The sequence below is a fragment of the Lycorma delicatula genome, chromosome 7 (genome assembly GCF_047948215.1).
Source record: "Lycorma delicatula isolate Av1 chromosome 7, ASM4794821v1, whole genome shotgun sequence".
Taxonomy (NCBI): domain Eukaryota; kingdom Metazoa; phylum Arthropoda; class Insecta; order Hemiptera; family Fulgoridae; genus Lycorma; species Lycorma delicatula.
This window is the reverse complement of record NC_134461.1, coordinates 127,956,930-127,973,417: the sequence shown is the minus strand read 5'-3', so window position 1 is coordinate 127,973,417 and position 16,488 is coordinate 127,956,930. Positions and strand designations below refer to the sequence as shown.

Below are 16,488 nucleotides of genomic sequence, written 5' to 3'. Positions count from 1 at the left end.
ATCACCACATATGTTCCAGCTATGTTTTTTATAATTTATTTTTTCAAGATCGTGTTTCATCACATTGTATGTCTCTTTCAAATTATACCATAAACGATTGATATCGAAGGATATTTGTTATTGTTGTGTAGTAGAACCACTTTTAAACTATACTTGGATGAATCTACGAAAAGGCGCCAGTCCTCAGGTTTATGAACTTGTCGTAAATGCAACATAAACTCATCAATATTTGTGCAATAAACCAAATTATTTTCATCAATAAAGTACTGAGAAGTTCTTTTTGTCGGCTGAAATTTTTGTATTTCTTTGAAGTAAATTCCAACCTTGCAGCCTTTATCCTAACAGTTCAGCTTGACTTTTTGATAAATTAAAATCCCTAATCAAGTCATTTAATTCGCCTTGTGATATAAGATGTGGCTTATTGGAAGATAATTCAAAATCAAAATCATTGTTGTCTTTTTCAGTACTGCCTGATTCTTCATCGCTGCTTTCAAAACATACATTTACATTCACAGGTGGCTCAGAAACTGGAATAATTTCACTGTGAGGACAGGCCTGATTGCAGATTGCAATGATGGATATTTTACAGTATGTTTAGATTTTTTAGAAATTCCAGACACACTTGTTAAACAAAAGTAACAATCGGTTACATGATCCTTTGGTTTAGACCAAACCATAGGTACACCAAATGACAAAGCCTTCTGTGTACCTTTCAGTCATCCTCCTTAATATACAGAACAATTAGTGCATACTGTATGAGGAGCCCATGTCTTATCAATTTTACACTGAAAGTATAAATTATATGCCTTTTTAATTAAAGGTGTAATGCTTTTTCTATTTGATTTTATGGTAAACTCACCATATACATAACAAAAGGCATCCACATCATTTCAAGGCATTATTACACTGAACTGACAACAAACTTAAGAAGCAATGAGACTCAACAAAATTAATTCATTCCTAAATCCAGTGCTTAATACAAACAACAAAGCTGTGTTTTGACCTGCACAGACACGATTAATCTTGTCCATGAAGGCTCACTCTTCAGTATTAGATATGATGTCATATGTGACTATGTGATTTAATTCTTTGTCTAGTATTGTTTATTATAGCTTACAAATTATGTTAACAAAGTTAAACAATAAAAAACAAGCTAACAAAATACAATATAGGAGGAGCTTAAAATGCTAACTATACGTTGAAAAATGAAAAATCCTTTAAAATTTAAACATTTTTCAAAACTGGTGGGTGATAGAAAGAGTCTGAGTTCATATTCGTTTTCAGCATCAAAAAACAGATTAAAATCTTATATCACATGTTAGGAAACAATAATTATGTTTATCAGTGTAATTAATAACTTAATACAACGTAATAATAATACATAACAAAAAGAGTAATTCCACCTGTGTTTACAAAGTATTAAAAAAATAACTTTTCACTAAAAACTAGAAAGGTTTAGATTATCCAAGTTTAAAGTGATAGCTTGAAAGTATCTAAAATACTCAAACTACATGCTCAGATTGTTATTAGATTATGGTGGGAAAAATGAATTGTTTTTTTAGTGATTTAAACGAACCAAGTTTGATTGTGATTGGTTAAAATTATATTTTATATGCAAATAAAAAAATATATATATGTTTTTTATTGGTCTGCTCTTATTTCCATTTTACAAACACAATTAGAAACATCTTTGTTGTATTTTATAAATATTGTTTATTTAATTATTATTGTTTAGTTATGGTTTCATTTTTTCTTTAATCTTTAAGTACATAGTTTTTTATTCTATTTCTTTAATATCTATGGATGATTTTGTAAAAATTGAAAGGTCCACCTAGTTTTGGATATTAAATACATTTTTTTAAACTATTTTTGAATGTTTTTGAAATTATTATTTCAATACACGTAAAGATTTCTAAACAATGGAAAACATAAATACCCAGCTGTATAGTTTACATCAAAATGTATATTGAATTTGCTAATTATAATAATCAGATTCATTTTCTATATCATTAAATCTTTGATAAACATTTCATTTACATTACAATGCAATGCAATTACAATTTTAAAATTCATTATCATATATGACTTGAAGGTATGTATAATGATTTTTTTCCATTACATTATTTGTATGGTTTTAATTTGGAATTGTTTCCCTGCAGTATTGTATTTCTCTCTTTTAGCTTTTATTGATTTGTTTTCTGTGGGAGACATGCCAGAATTGCATGCATATCTGCATTAAAATAATGATGTGTAAAGGAGTTCTCTCTAAGAACTAAATCGAACAGGTAAGTGTGTTGCTTTTATTGTTGCTTTATTTGGTTAACTTTAGAATAATAATTATTGCTAATTTCCCATAATGGTAAATTAAAACCATATATTTACATAAAATTAAAATATATTAATAATAATATTATTCAATCTTTTTTAATAAAACCTGAAGCTTCTCAGTAAAAAATAAATAAAATGAAATAAAAATTGTAAATATTATTATTATTATTATTATTATTATTATTATTATTATTATTATTATTATTATTTAGCTTCTACAAGTACATAAGAAATGAAACAGTTGTGAAATTTTGCTAAAGAAAATAAAATAAATGAAAATAAAAATTGTGAACATTATTATAGGTTATTAATGATTGAAAATACTGTTTTTATTTGTTTTGCTGATCTGGTTCAGAAAGCATATGTGACCCACTGTTGCAAAAAAGATAAAAAATGTTTGGGTCTGATATTTGATGATCACCTTGATCAAAGATGTTTATACTCTAAAATTTATGCAATGTAAAAGTATAATAAAAAAAAAAAATCAGAAGTTCTTAATAAAATGTTTTATGGATCCCAGTTGATTCCCTTGATGAAATGGCATTTTTATCATCAAAATTAATCTGTATTAAAGAATTACTAAAAAAAGAAAAAAACATTTTTGGTAAAAGAATTTAGGCCCATTTAATCAAATTGCCCAACAGCTACCTCATAAAATATTTTTAATAACATCCACAACTTGAAAAACAAATAAAAGTATAGGAAATATTATTTTTTTTTTTAATTCTTTAATCAAATCCCATGATGACTTTTTTAAAAAGCTTCTATGTTATCTGCATTAATACTATTAATAAAAACAGTTCTGGCACATAAAAGTTTTATTGTGTTCCTAATGTATCTTTTTATGCTGAATTCAAAAATGCCATCAGAATTTTTCTTTCACCGTCAGTTTTTTTGTGATAACATTTCATAAGTATTGCTTTTGTGGAATTCTAACTTTTTTTAGGGTTGATTTATGCATAAAAAAGACTTTTTAAATTGTTTCTATCAGAGGTGGGATACAAACATTATGAAGGTAACAGCTGTATATATGGTGGTTTGTTTACTGTTCTGACATGTCAGCACAAAGCATTCTTTTGAGTCATACAATTAACATACCAATGTTGTGTTTAAATGTTTGCTGTGTATGCATATACAATAGTTTCATTCTATTTTATGATTTACAGTTACTATCTCAAGTGTGTTGTGTTAATGAAATAATATGCTAAATAAGTGTGTAAGTGATCCAGATAACTTCCATTATGGGTGTGAGGATATGATGTTTAAAGAACAACGATGAAGTTTGAGAATCCACTAATTAAAGTATTTTATGAACTTATTTTGGCTGTAAAGGGGGATTCAAGACAGGACCCTCACATCTATTGTTTGACCTGTGTGAAACATCCGACAGACTAGGCTAAGGGTAATTGGGATATGAGTTTTGCCATATTAATGGTGTGGTGTGAATCGCAAGATCATTTACTATGTATTACCAAGATTGTTATTTCTGTATTACAGAGATAAAAGGATTAAGTATTAAGCAGTAAAAATCCAAACGCACAGTGCATACCTAATTTACCATCTGCTACAAGGCTAGGCTTCATACTGAGGACTTACTGGTACCACATTCTCCAATACATCTAACTTTAGAAGATGAATTGGTATATGAAGTAGTAACTGAACTTCACATGAGGAACAAAATGATTCTACTTTTGAAGAATAATCCTCTTTTCATGAACCTCATATGATAACTGAAGGTGAATTAAACAACCTTGTAAAATTTTAACTTGTCAAAGAAACAAGCTGAGCTTTTGGAATCTAGGCTGAAAGACTGGAATCTTTTCTATACCGACTCAAACGTTTTTTTTTTTTGTAATTGGCAGGAAGAGCTTCAAAATTTATATTCTGAAGAAAATATTTTATAGTAGTGAACAAACAATTGTGCTGTCATGGATGCAATTTATCATGGATACTCTACAGATAACTCATGGATAACTCTACTGGAGGTTTTTCAGAACTACTTTAAAGGTTGCCCTTTTGAACAATAGTAAAAAATTACCTTCTGTGCCATTAGCTTAGGTAACTAACATGCAACAATATGAAAATACTGTTAGAAAAAATTCAGTACAAGTACCATTGGATTATATGTTGCAATTTAAAGGTTATTCCATTATTAATGGGTTTGCCACTTGGTTACACTAAATGTTGCTTTTCGTGCAAATAGGATACCAGAGACAAGACAAATCATTATATCAGGAAGTTTTTGCGAAAGTACAAAACACTTACACCTGGACAGAAGAGTGTTGTACATCCCCTGCTAGCTAACTCAGAAATGGCTCTTTACCTCCACTCCATTTAAATTTAGTGATTTTCAAAAACTTTAATTTAGGCAATGTATGAAAATGGTGCTAGATTTCATTATCTGAAAGAAAAATTTTCTAATGTTAGTGATGCCAAGGAAGAAACTTTTGTGGATCTCCATATAAGAACACGTCAATAATAACATCCTAATAATTTCAGTTTGACCTCATTTCATTGGGGTTGCTGAAATCCAAGCGAAATCTTTCATTAACCTTAACTTGCAAACTAAGCATTTTAGGATATATGTTTAAATGAACTTTTTCAATTATTTTCATGAGTAGAATAGATTGTGAAGGTCGAAGGAGAAGTACATGATACAGTATGTATAATTACCGTAATGCCTTCTTATCCGATGCAATTTAAAATCAGGCCTACTTTGGGATATGTAACCAAATTTCAACATTTTGGTCTATGGGTTTTCGAAATACGAGGTAAAAACTCTCTAGAAATAATGTTGAATATCTCCTCACCTCTAAATCTGATTGACTAAAATCTTTGGAATCTTAAATAACTTAGTAAGTGCACACTTTCATCTTAAAGCTTATTGAAACTATAAAGCTTAATTTTCTATAACTACTACACAAGAAGTAAAAAGCTGAGAATCTCAAAAAATATTCCTATTCTTTTTTAAGATTTGTCCAAAATTTAATGCCATCAATGGCATTAATATAGAGAATTTCTTTGAGTTATTTTTGAAGGATTTATGTTAAGCCAGTGCAGAGATTTTAATCAAAATACAGGCCAACACAAATATGTACATATATACATTTTCTGAAAGTCTCTATAAAATTTTGTGTTTTGGGATTAAGGAGGTCTTGAAATGTAATGTTTGCAAAAACCCCATACCAGAAATTCTGGCCGATCATTATACTTTCCCTTCATAGATATGCTATATAATTAATATAATAATACACACTATAAATTATAATAATTTTTAACATAATTCTCATTACATCTGAAACTTCTCCTCCTGGGGGAAAGGCAACAGCAAATAATGGCTAAATTACATAACTTTATTTAGTATAAATAAAACGCTTTCTCTAATTCTAATAATGAAAAAAAGAACATTAACTAACCATCTTTCTTAAGTAGAAGAAGAATAAAAATCATCTTGACTATTCTTTTTCTTACAGCAATCATAAATCAACTGTTTAATTAACTTTGAATATTTCTTTAACTGCTTAACAAAAGCCGTTACTTAATGTTTTTTTTCCCTTTAATAGAATTAATTAAAGGCATTTTATTTATTTTGTAAATAAAGTTATATAATTCAGCCATTAGTAGTGTGTCCTTTCACCAATGCAGGATTGATTATTTATTAGAACCCTGCAGCAAATGGTAGCCAGGTGATAAACCAAGGAACCAATATTGTTAAAAATAATCTAACAAATTTAACAACTTTCCATTAATCAGTGGTACAACTTAGACCCAAGGTTTTTGTTTAGATCACCTATAGACAGAATTTAGAAAGTTTTAGGCTACAGAAGCAAACATTATTTATAAGATAGGAATAGGAAAACGTAAAATCTATAATAGCTTAAAAATCTGTATATTTAATAATGATTGAAACGGTAATTGATTGTTAAGAGATGAATTTTAAAAGAAATTTAGATCATCATAATTACACCATTATGCAATAGGGATTTTGCATCAATTTATTATAAATACTATTAAAAGACTTTTTTTGTAGAAACAATATTTATTTATATAGCAATAAGTGTATGTGGAAAATGCCATACCTGACCAGAGATTGAACCCAGAACCTCTGAATTTTTGGCAGAGCTACCACTGCATCACAGAGACAGCATTATATTACTCTATCAATGAATTTTTAAATAATACTAATTAAATTTTTTTTTTTTAAAAGTCGCAAAATTTTTTCAGTTCAATGTTTATATAAGTATGTACTCAAATAATTTTCTAACACGTTATGAAATGTAAATTATTTTTTATACTTTGTATCTTCATGTATTTATTTTAATATAATTTATGTTTTAAATAAGTAATATGAACTTAAATTATTTAATATTTAATATTTTATTTTTTATAATCAGTTGTATATTTTGTGATGCTGTGATTACCATGGATTTTTTTTATATATCCAGGCAAATGCTGGAGCAGTTGCTTGTTTTATTCATACAGTAACATATATATCCATTCCTTTGTGATTTATAAAATATATTATCTACCAATCAAAATAAAAGATTTAAAAAAATTTATAACAAGAAATAGAAAAGTACATTTATAAAAAAAAACATAGAATAATATTATGTGGATATATGCCATCTTATATAGGACCAAAATTTAAGAAAAATAATGCTATAACAGTACCAAACATATTTATAAAAAAAATATATATATATTAAATCATTAAAGTATTCAGAAAATGCTATTACACCATTGAAAAATTTCTACTATTCCTAATCTCAAATGTGTTAGATTAGTTTTGATTTATGATTCCTTTTTGACTCTTGACCCTATACTCAGTACTGAGTCACGACTGAAGAGTGCAGTATTAATAATATTAAAAAAAAACCTAATAATTAAATTTTTTTAGTGAAATCAGTATTTAACGGTATGTGGCCATTAAATATTATTAGTGTTAGTAAAGATGGTATTAAAGTATGTTTGTTCACATTCCACTGGAGGAATATTACACATCGCTTTAATTCATTCAACGTTTAAAGCTTCACCCACTCCGCGATGTAAACTTTCCAATGATTAAAGTCCATTAACAGATTGTATTTTATAATAAAAATATACTTTTTTATTAATTATAAATTTTTTTTATATATGTTTATCAATTAAATTTTAATAAATATCTAATTTAATAATTATTTAAATATATTAAAAATAATCATCACAAAATTCTAAAATAGTAACAATTTCTTTTTACCTGTTTCCTGTTTCATGTTTATTTAAATAAACAAAATATTTTTGTATCAAAATTTGCATACATTTAAAATCTATAAACTCCCCTCTTTATTTTAATCTATGAAAGTAAAATGAATAAGGTAAATGTTTAATTCAAATTGGTATAGACTTATAAATTTTACACCTTATTTCAAAAATGGATGGATGTACTATTCCATGGCCAGTATAAGTAGTTGATACAGAATTTGACTGTATTGATAAAGGGAAAACATGATAAAATGATAAAACCTTGGATTAGAGTATAATAACAAAATACAAAATTGTGTATTAAAATAGAGCAATTAAATTCTATTTTATATTGAACACTTTTTTAAATATGATATATATCACGCTTATGTATGAATTTTTAAAAATAATTAATATGTGAAATAACGGTAAAGTAAATATGCAAATATTTAGATGGTATTATTGGAAATTATTTAAGAAGCTATTTGTATTTATTAAATGAAGATGAAAAAAATTTGAGGAGTTGTTTTTTAATTAGTATTATTTAAAAACTTATCAACAGAGTAATATTTGCTGTATAAAGAGAATCTTTAATTTTTTAAAAAATAAGTTATGGGAATATCTTGTTGGAATAAATTATTATAAAATTGTTATAATTTATTACAAAAGCTTAATAAAATCCTTTTTTAACACCAAAGTATTTTCCTGAATGACTTGAAAATAATTATCAGGTTTTATAAAGTAGATATTGCTATTATTCAAGAATAAGTGACTATTTTTACTCTAGCTATATAGTTATACTGTATACTTTATAAAGGAAAATATTGATCAAATTTTGTATTTTTGGGGGTTTTTGTGAATCTTTACATTTCATGAATTCCCTTAACCCAAAAACATAATTTTGCTATTAAAAATTTCAGAAGAATGTATGTATGAAGAATGCATATTTGCCTGTTTTTTGCTTGATTGGTTGAACTAATTTGGAAGAAATTCAGGTTGATGATTTCTGTATAAGTACGTGGGATGTTGATCCAATTTAATTTTGGTCATAGAGGGACCAAAATATTTTGGAACTGAAAAACTTTACTCAAAAGGTAGATAAATCTCTTTATATAACTTAATACTGCTGAGGTAACCAAGGTACTTTCTGTTGGTTTGATCTTATTTACATAACCATATGAGGGGAAGAACCTTTTTTTCTTTTTTGCCATTTCTGGACTCAAAGTCACATTTCTGTATATAAGATTCCATTACATTAGTATGTCACTTTGTTTATATACTCAGGCAGTTTTATTCTGGTGTGGAAGATGAATGTCTGACTTCTTTTTATCCATTTATCCTTTTGCTTGATTTCTTCAGACTGATTAACAGATTTTTATGAAAATCATCGTAAACTGATTTTTATGTACGATGACTTCCGAATGTGGGTTATGGATGCCATTTAATTTTGGTTACAATCAGTCAAGGAAGTGGGGATATACAGTAATTGTTGATTCAATATTTCAAAATCTTTCTCAAGTGTAGATCATTTTTATGTAATTCTTTATTTGTATATTTCTATACTTTAATGTTCCAGTTAATTTTCCTCCTAAGAGTAATTATTTCAACTATTTGCTGGCTTTTGTCTTCTTTTTTTTAGCAAAAATATTCCATTCATAAATATGGATAAATGAACTAATCATCAGTTTTCAATTTCAATGATTCATACTTATGGGTGATTTTTGAGAATAGATTTATATTCATGAATAATTGTTTTGGGGCTTTGTGGTCTTCTCAGACTAGTAATAAATGTGAGTTTCACGTCCATTCATATCTGACATCATGCACATGTTATATGTATTACAACAATAAGAATTGTATTTGACATGTCCATATTCTATGTTCAGTGGTTTTCAAGTTTGAAAAATATATTTTTTTAATAACTCATTGAAACTTCTTTTTTTCAAGCAAGTCATTAATAATCTTTAATATCTTTTAAAATGACATCACATTTAAAAAAAATGTAAACACACAATTATTTTGTCATTGATTAACAAATACCTATTCTGATAGTGTAATATACATGAATTCTAGTTGTCTTGTCAATTATTGTCAGTATGATGAATGAAGCAGAAAACTAGTCTCTGCATTTATTAATGATATTGGTACTACATTTATAGTGATAAATGTATATTATAAATATAAAGATATATCCTGACTGTGATAAATTATTATTGGACAATCTCTTTGAAACAACCTTGAAACATTATTTAACAGGAAGTTAAATTAATGTGATAATAGTAACCTTAATTATTACTAAGACTGAAGAATGTGGATTACTAACTTATGTTCCAAAACTGAATTGGCAATTTACAATAATGTAGTACATTCGAGACATTGAGTAGCACATATCACTAGTTTTTTTCCAGTGAGTTGTAGGATCCTCATTTACAAGCAGTTTTGGGCTCGCTAACAGGTTCCACAAGATGTTAAGTGCGTATGTATGTCTGCGCCCTACTGACTAAACTTCCTGTCTCACCAACTCCCCTCCCGAGGCTGGACCCGCAATTAACTCAGTCCAGAGTCCTTGTGCATCATCACAATCGCCTATCCTTGCAAGCGCAAGTGGACAACAGCTTCGCAGGAGGCTGTCCTTCACCCCCTCGCTTGCCGATCACAATATTCGGCCTCTATCTGAGGGCTTTTTTAGATCAGTTACTCCAGGGTGTCCCAATCTTTTGTAGTTTCTACAACACTCTTCAGACCACTGCCCAACAGATGTCCATCACTGACTCCACTGGTTTTAAAATGAGAAACCCAATTTCGCTATTTGGCAACTTCTGGTTCTGTGGCCTTCTGCTCCACATATAGCACAGTGCATATAGCACCTCTGCACGCTGTTCCCTCCTATTTCCCCGGCCTGTCACAGTTAGAGCACAGGCCAGAATGATCAGTGCCTGAGCATTGTGATACCACATGGCCAGCCTCCCAACATCTATAATATCGAAGCTCTTCTTCCCTGATAATGGCCCGACATTACACCCACTCTATTCTCACTCTCTTTGCCATCACTGTCTTAGCCACCCAGTGCAACATTATAATTGTAGCCTTCTGGGTGGAACTTCTTTGCTCTTGTCCTGAGAACAACCTGTAAGTCTTCTGTTCAAGTCTGCAATACTGATTTAAAATTTTCAGCTGCCTTCTCATCCTTTACTCTTTTATGTAACTCCTCGTTCCCTTGACGAAGTGATTAAACATCAGTGGCTTCTGTAACTGACACCTTCCCCTTCATTGTTTTTAGAAGATCTGCATATGACCTGCCAGATGCCCTCAGCATCACACGGTTTTAGTTACTTGATTTGGGCTAAGAGAACTAGTCATAAATTTTTTTGTTGCAAACAACATTTTTGGTGGTATGTTATTATTCATTTACTTCAAATTTGGAACATTTACACATGAATTGACTCTATAAAATGTAGAACTAGGTGCGGCGATTGTGCTTCCACGAACTCGGTTAGCTAGTTAGTTAGAAGGCAACGATGTAGGATATTCAAGATGTCTGAATAGAGCCTGCAGCGAAGGCAAAGCTGAGTTTATAAAACACTGATGTAAATATCTACTGAGGCATTTACATTAGTGGCATCCCAATGAGGCCTGGTTTATTACTATCAGGTGCACAAGTTAGAGGGTGAAAGACTACTCCCGTTAAAGCCCATCAGCTATGAATGGGAGAGCATGTGGCGATCGGAAGCGTCACAAGGCTGGTGTCTACCTCTATGAGACTGGTATGCTTGATTTGTGGTCTTCATAGCAGCAGCACCCTTGCCACCTGAAACCGGCCTGCCTTTTCTCATCAGTTTAATCCTTATTGGTGCACCTCTTCTCTTGCCTAGGTAAGCTGAAAGCCTACTGGCAGTGAACCTAATCCCTTTCTCTGGGAGATTGAAGATGGGGTCTTTTGACTCCCCACTTATATCCTCCTGGAGCAAGGAGTAGGCCAGATTGGAATGCTGCTAAAGGAATCCTGGTCAATCTCCCATGCCAAGTCAACCAAACTGACCTGATCAAACATAGTAAATGAAGATTCACTCAAAACTGTGGTCATCAATAGTAGCTCAGCTGGCTAATTCCGAGTAGCCAAAATCATAATCTCCTGGTCTGTTACTCCCCTGTCTAGCTTTCCTTTAAACATTTCTCAGGCTCGGTCTGAGTAGCTATTGAAGTCCCATCCAGTGGTGGAAACATCAACAACAGATTTTCGAAGTCATACATCAGCATGTCTAGTTCCTTGCTAAAACTCTTTATTTTTTTTCTATTATTACGGTCTATATAATGTTTAAATTCGTCCGTCATTATTTCTAATCTAGTTACCAGTGAATCCAAATCTAGACCAGAGCGCTCCTCCTTATCTAAAGAGGCCACTAAGTCGCTTCGTAGGAGCCGACACTCGCTCGAGAGCGACCATCGATGACGAACCCACCGTTACATCACGTCACCCTCCATGGCCTCTGTATTATAGTCACTAATCGAATCAGGAGAAAGTTACGACTTCATTTTAGATGTAGACTCCATAGAAATGGAGTTTTCTCCATTTCATCAGTATGCCCTGAGACTTAGCGGCAAACCAGTATCAGATTCTTGATGGGGGCCAAAAATCACGTTCTCGACATTCCATAAAGCAGTATCAGGAGTGGGGAGTTATTGTGATAGTCATTTGTTCATATCTACAATCGCAAAAGGAAAAAAAGTTTGCCATTGTTCTATGATAATGCAATAAATTAGGTATCTAAAGAAATTTTTTTGAGATGACTTAAAAAAAAATTAATAAAAATGTAATTTATCAATTATTTTATTCTCTTTAATTCTTACTGCATTTATTTATATTCTAGAATTAAGATAAACGTTTTAATCTAGTCTCTCATCTTCAAATTCGCTTCACTGGCTTAATATAATGGGCGATTTTATAATGAACTTATATAATGGGCGATTTTTTTATAATGAACTCATTCCATTCATTTTACGAATTACAACGATGCTGTAATGCGCATTTACCACTAATAACTGAGTGCAGTCTTATAAATCTATTTCACCTATGTCCAAGCAGAATATTATTAACTTCTTTTAAAAAAAGTTAACTCAAATTTTTTATTGAAGATTTGTTGAAGTTTTTCAGTACATTATCACCGGAACAACGCCCGGTTTCTAATTTTAGGTATAATATGCCATACTTTTCTCCTTAAAAATTTAGAAATTAATGTGATACGTTTTTAGTATTGTAAAAGTATTAAGAATAAAATGTTTGAATAGACGAGATTAATTTTTTTTTAATTATATGCAAAAAAAGTATTTAACTAAAACGAAAAGATAATGTTTTGCTATGGAACTGAGAATATCAGCGAAAGCATTAAAGTAAGCTTTGCTTATTTTAATCTAAAAAAATGTTGATTATTTTTTAGTAAATGATGATATCATTCTAAAATACAAAACATGAAAAAACTGTTTGATAGTTTCACACCTACGTTCCCATTGAAGCAATTTAAGGTCATATTATTTTAGTTCGTATGATGTCATACTTCAAAGTGTGACGATCGGACCTGTTTTTTCATTGGTTGTTGTACTGCATTAGAGCCAGACATCCGGCGTTGCCGTTCCGCGCATACCGTATTCACTGTAGTCGGCCATTTGTTTGGACTGTGCTCTAGTTTGACGCTACGAAAAAGACTGTTGTTTTGTTTCTGTACGTGGCTGAGGTAAGGCTTTTGTTCTTATTAAATAGAAGAAATGTTATTCTTTTGTTGTTAAAGGTATTTTTTTAGATAATTAAATAATTAAGTCAATTAAATGCCAATTTGCCACACCCACTACTATACGTCAAAAAGTCAATTTCTTTTAAGTTCCCTTAATTATGCAGTTCGATTATTTGTAGATATTTATTTTAATTAAGTGATCGTCGAGGTAGGATTTCATTTTAAATTGCTGCATTAGCGTAAATAATACAGGACATGAAGTTATGCTTGCAATTTAGTCGATGTATTAACTATTGAAATTTTATTCTCCCAACCAACGTTTGAAAGTGGTTAAGACTAATACGACTTGAATGATTTTTCTTATTGAATATCACTTGGTTGTTTATATTATGTGGGTATCTGCATTGCTGATCTTGCAGCTTTTTTGATTGACTGGATTTTAACCAGCTGTATGTAGGTTATTAGATTGACTATTACACTTGTTTGAATTAAAATTGTGTAGCTGTGTAGTTCTTTAAGTTTGTATACAGAACATAAATTTAAAAAAATTATTCTTGATTTTGGTGACCCAGTTATAGGTTTTTTTAAGTCAGTACATTTATTTGCTATTGTAGTTAATTAATTGGTATTTTGGTTTTGAAAGTGCCCTCCATTATTTTGCCTTTATAATGTTTCATTTATATTTTATTGTGTTTGCAAACTTATTTGTAGATAACCAGTCTGTTTATGTATTGTTAGATGTGTCAGCTACTTAAGAAACTTGCTAATTAAAGACCATAACAAGTGGTACTTATTTCAATTATTTATGTGCAGGACCACAGTATTGTATTATTCTTTGATGTTTTATTGTGTATTTGTTCCTGTTAACAAATTTCAATTTTATATTTAATGTGCTTATTAAATTCTAATTCTAATTTCTTTCTTAATATATACTTTTTTGATTGAGATAAATTGTTTTGCTGATAAAATTAAAAAAAAAAACTGTAATAGTTGAGATTTTAGCTGGCATTACATAACATATGATGCAAGTCGCTCCCAATCTCAAGATTAGCAAACATCCCATTCCAGAATTGGTAAGGAAATGTAGGATTGTTGAAGTGGTTTGGTGTATATTGTCTTCAGTGAGATGAATAATAGTTCATCTTTATGCCGAACTCGTTGCAAATCAGTTGTTTAACTGCTGATTTTTGAAGTTAAAGTTTTTGAGGTTCAAATCCTAGTAAAAGTTAGTCCCCTTTATGTGAATTTGAATACTAGATATCAGTGTACTTAAGGGATTGGGGTTCAATTAACCACATATTTCAGGGATGGTCGGCCAGAGTCTGTACAAGACTACACCTCATTTACATGCCATACATATCCTCACCTTATTGGGCCTTGGAGGGGTTACTCGTTATTCATTAGTGAACTGATTACAACTTGCATATTCAAAGAAAAAAATCTTTATGCTAAGCCTCCTTTAAGTATGGCTAATATTCAATCCAATTACATCTTTATTCTGTTCATCATTAGTTATTTACAGTGAACAAATCATTCTCAACGCAATTGAATTGATTAATCAGTGCTTCTTGTCTCTAAATGCTTTAAGACCACTGCTACGAGGGCTATTCAGAAAGCAGCTTCTGATTTGTTATTAAAAAAAAGAAAAAACTAATTGATAAAAAAATAATTTATTATATACATTTTTTACCTGCTTTTTTCCATAATTACCATCCAAATTAAGGTACTTGTCATATCTGTGTTTGAATACCCTCATCACAAAAACTCTGCTGCTTGTAAATCAACCCAGCTATTTGAACAGCATTTTTAGAATTGGCTTTTTCAAAACGCTGCTTTACTAACCATTTCTTCATTTTTGGGAAAAGGTGATAATCCACTGGGAGCCAAATCAGTGGTGAATGGAGAATGACTAAACAATTCCCATTTGAAACTGTTAATTGGCTTTTAATGCGTATTGCACTATGCAGGTGAGTATTGTCGTGAAGAAAAACTATGCCTGAACTCAGCATGCTGCATCATTTGTTTTATATGGCCCTTCTCAATATCTTGTAAGTTTCAGGGTTAATTGTTCTGCCTCTTTTCATAAAATCAGACAAGATCACGCACAGTCCCAAAATACTGATACCATCAGCTTTTTTGAAGAAAGTGTTTGATGGACTTTATGGGTTTTTGAGGAGAATGGTGTGCTCCCACTGCATTGTTTAAACTCTTGTTTCCATGTTAACAAATTTAACCCATTTCTCATTGCCTATTACGATGTGGTCAAGCAGTGTTTTAAAAATTGTGTTAATACCTGGGGTTATTCAAAAACAAGTTTACAGATATGACAAGTGCCTTAATTTGGATGGCAATTATGTAAAAAAAGTAGCGAAAAGATGTATGTAATAAATTGTTTTTTTAAATAACGAATCTGAAGTTACTTTCCAAATAGCCCTTGTATAAGAAGCATTGGAATATTTAGTATTAAACAGCAAAATTTATGTGTTTTTTCACATTGTGAAGTGGTGTTTATATACAGAGTGGGCAGGAATTAACTTCCTATTGAAAATTGTTTATAACTTTTTTAATACTTAACTAATTTTGGTACTTACGTATTAACGCCACCACAGCTACAGCTGCTGTTTAGGTTATGTTGACTTAGTGTACTGACAATTCATACATATGTCAAAATAACCTAACTAAATACAACCTACGTTCGTTTCGCTCGTAACCTCTTACTATTAACGCCACCGCAGCTACAGCTTTATTTAAAAACAAAGTAGTCAATCGGATTTCGGTGGATTAACATTAATTTGATTTTGGTGCTATATCTTTTTTTTTTTTTTTTGTCTTCAGTCATTTGACTGGTTTGATGCAGCTCTCCAAGATTCCCTATCTAGTGCTAGTCGTTTCATTTCAGTATACCCTCTACATCCTACATCCCCAACAATTTGTTTTACATACTCCAAACGTGGCCTGCCTACACAATTTTTCCCTTCTACCTGTCCTTCCAATATTAAAGCGACTATTCCAGGATGCCTTAGTATGTGGCCTATAAGTCTGTCTCTTTTTTTAACTATATTCTTCCAAATGCTTCTTTCTTCATCTATTTGCCGCAATACCTCTTCATTTGTCACTTTATCCACCCATCTGATTTTTAACATTCTCCTATAGCACCACATTTCAAAAGCTTCTAATCTTTTCTTCTCAGATACTCCGATTGTCCAAGTTTCAC

General features: G+C 30.5%; 1 protein-coding gene across 5 annotated transcripts in view; it reads left to right on the top strand.

Moving 5' to 3' along the window:
- Nucleotides 1-2,263: 2,263 nt before the first annotated feature.
- Nucleotides 2,264-16,488, top strand: part of alpha-Spec (alpha spectrin) — a 145,093-nt gene continuing 130,868 nt past the window's right edge. For 4 of the 5 annotated variants that reach the window (XM_075371781.1, XM_075371780.1, XM_075371779.1 and 1 more), the window contains exon 1: nucleotides 13,127-13,277. The gene's annotated coding sequence lies outside the window, so the exon portion shown is untranslated. Of the gene's footprint in view, nucleotides 2,286-13,126; nucleotides 13,278-16,488 lie in introns of those variants that run through there. The other variant, XM_075371778.1, reaches the window with a different exon arrangement.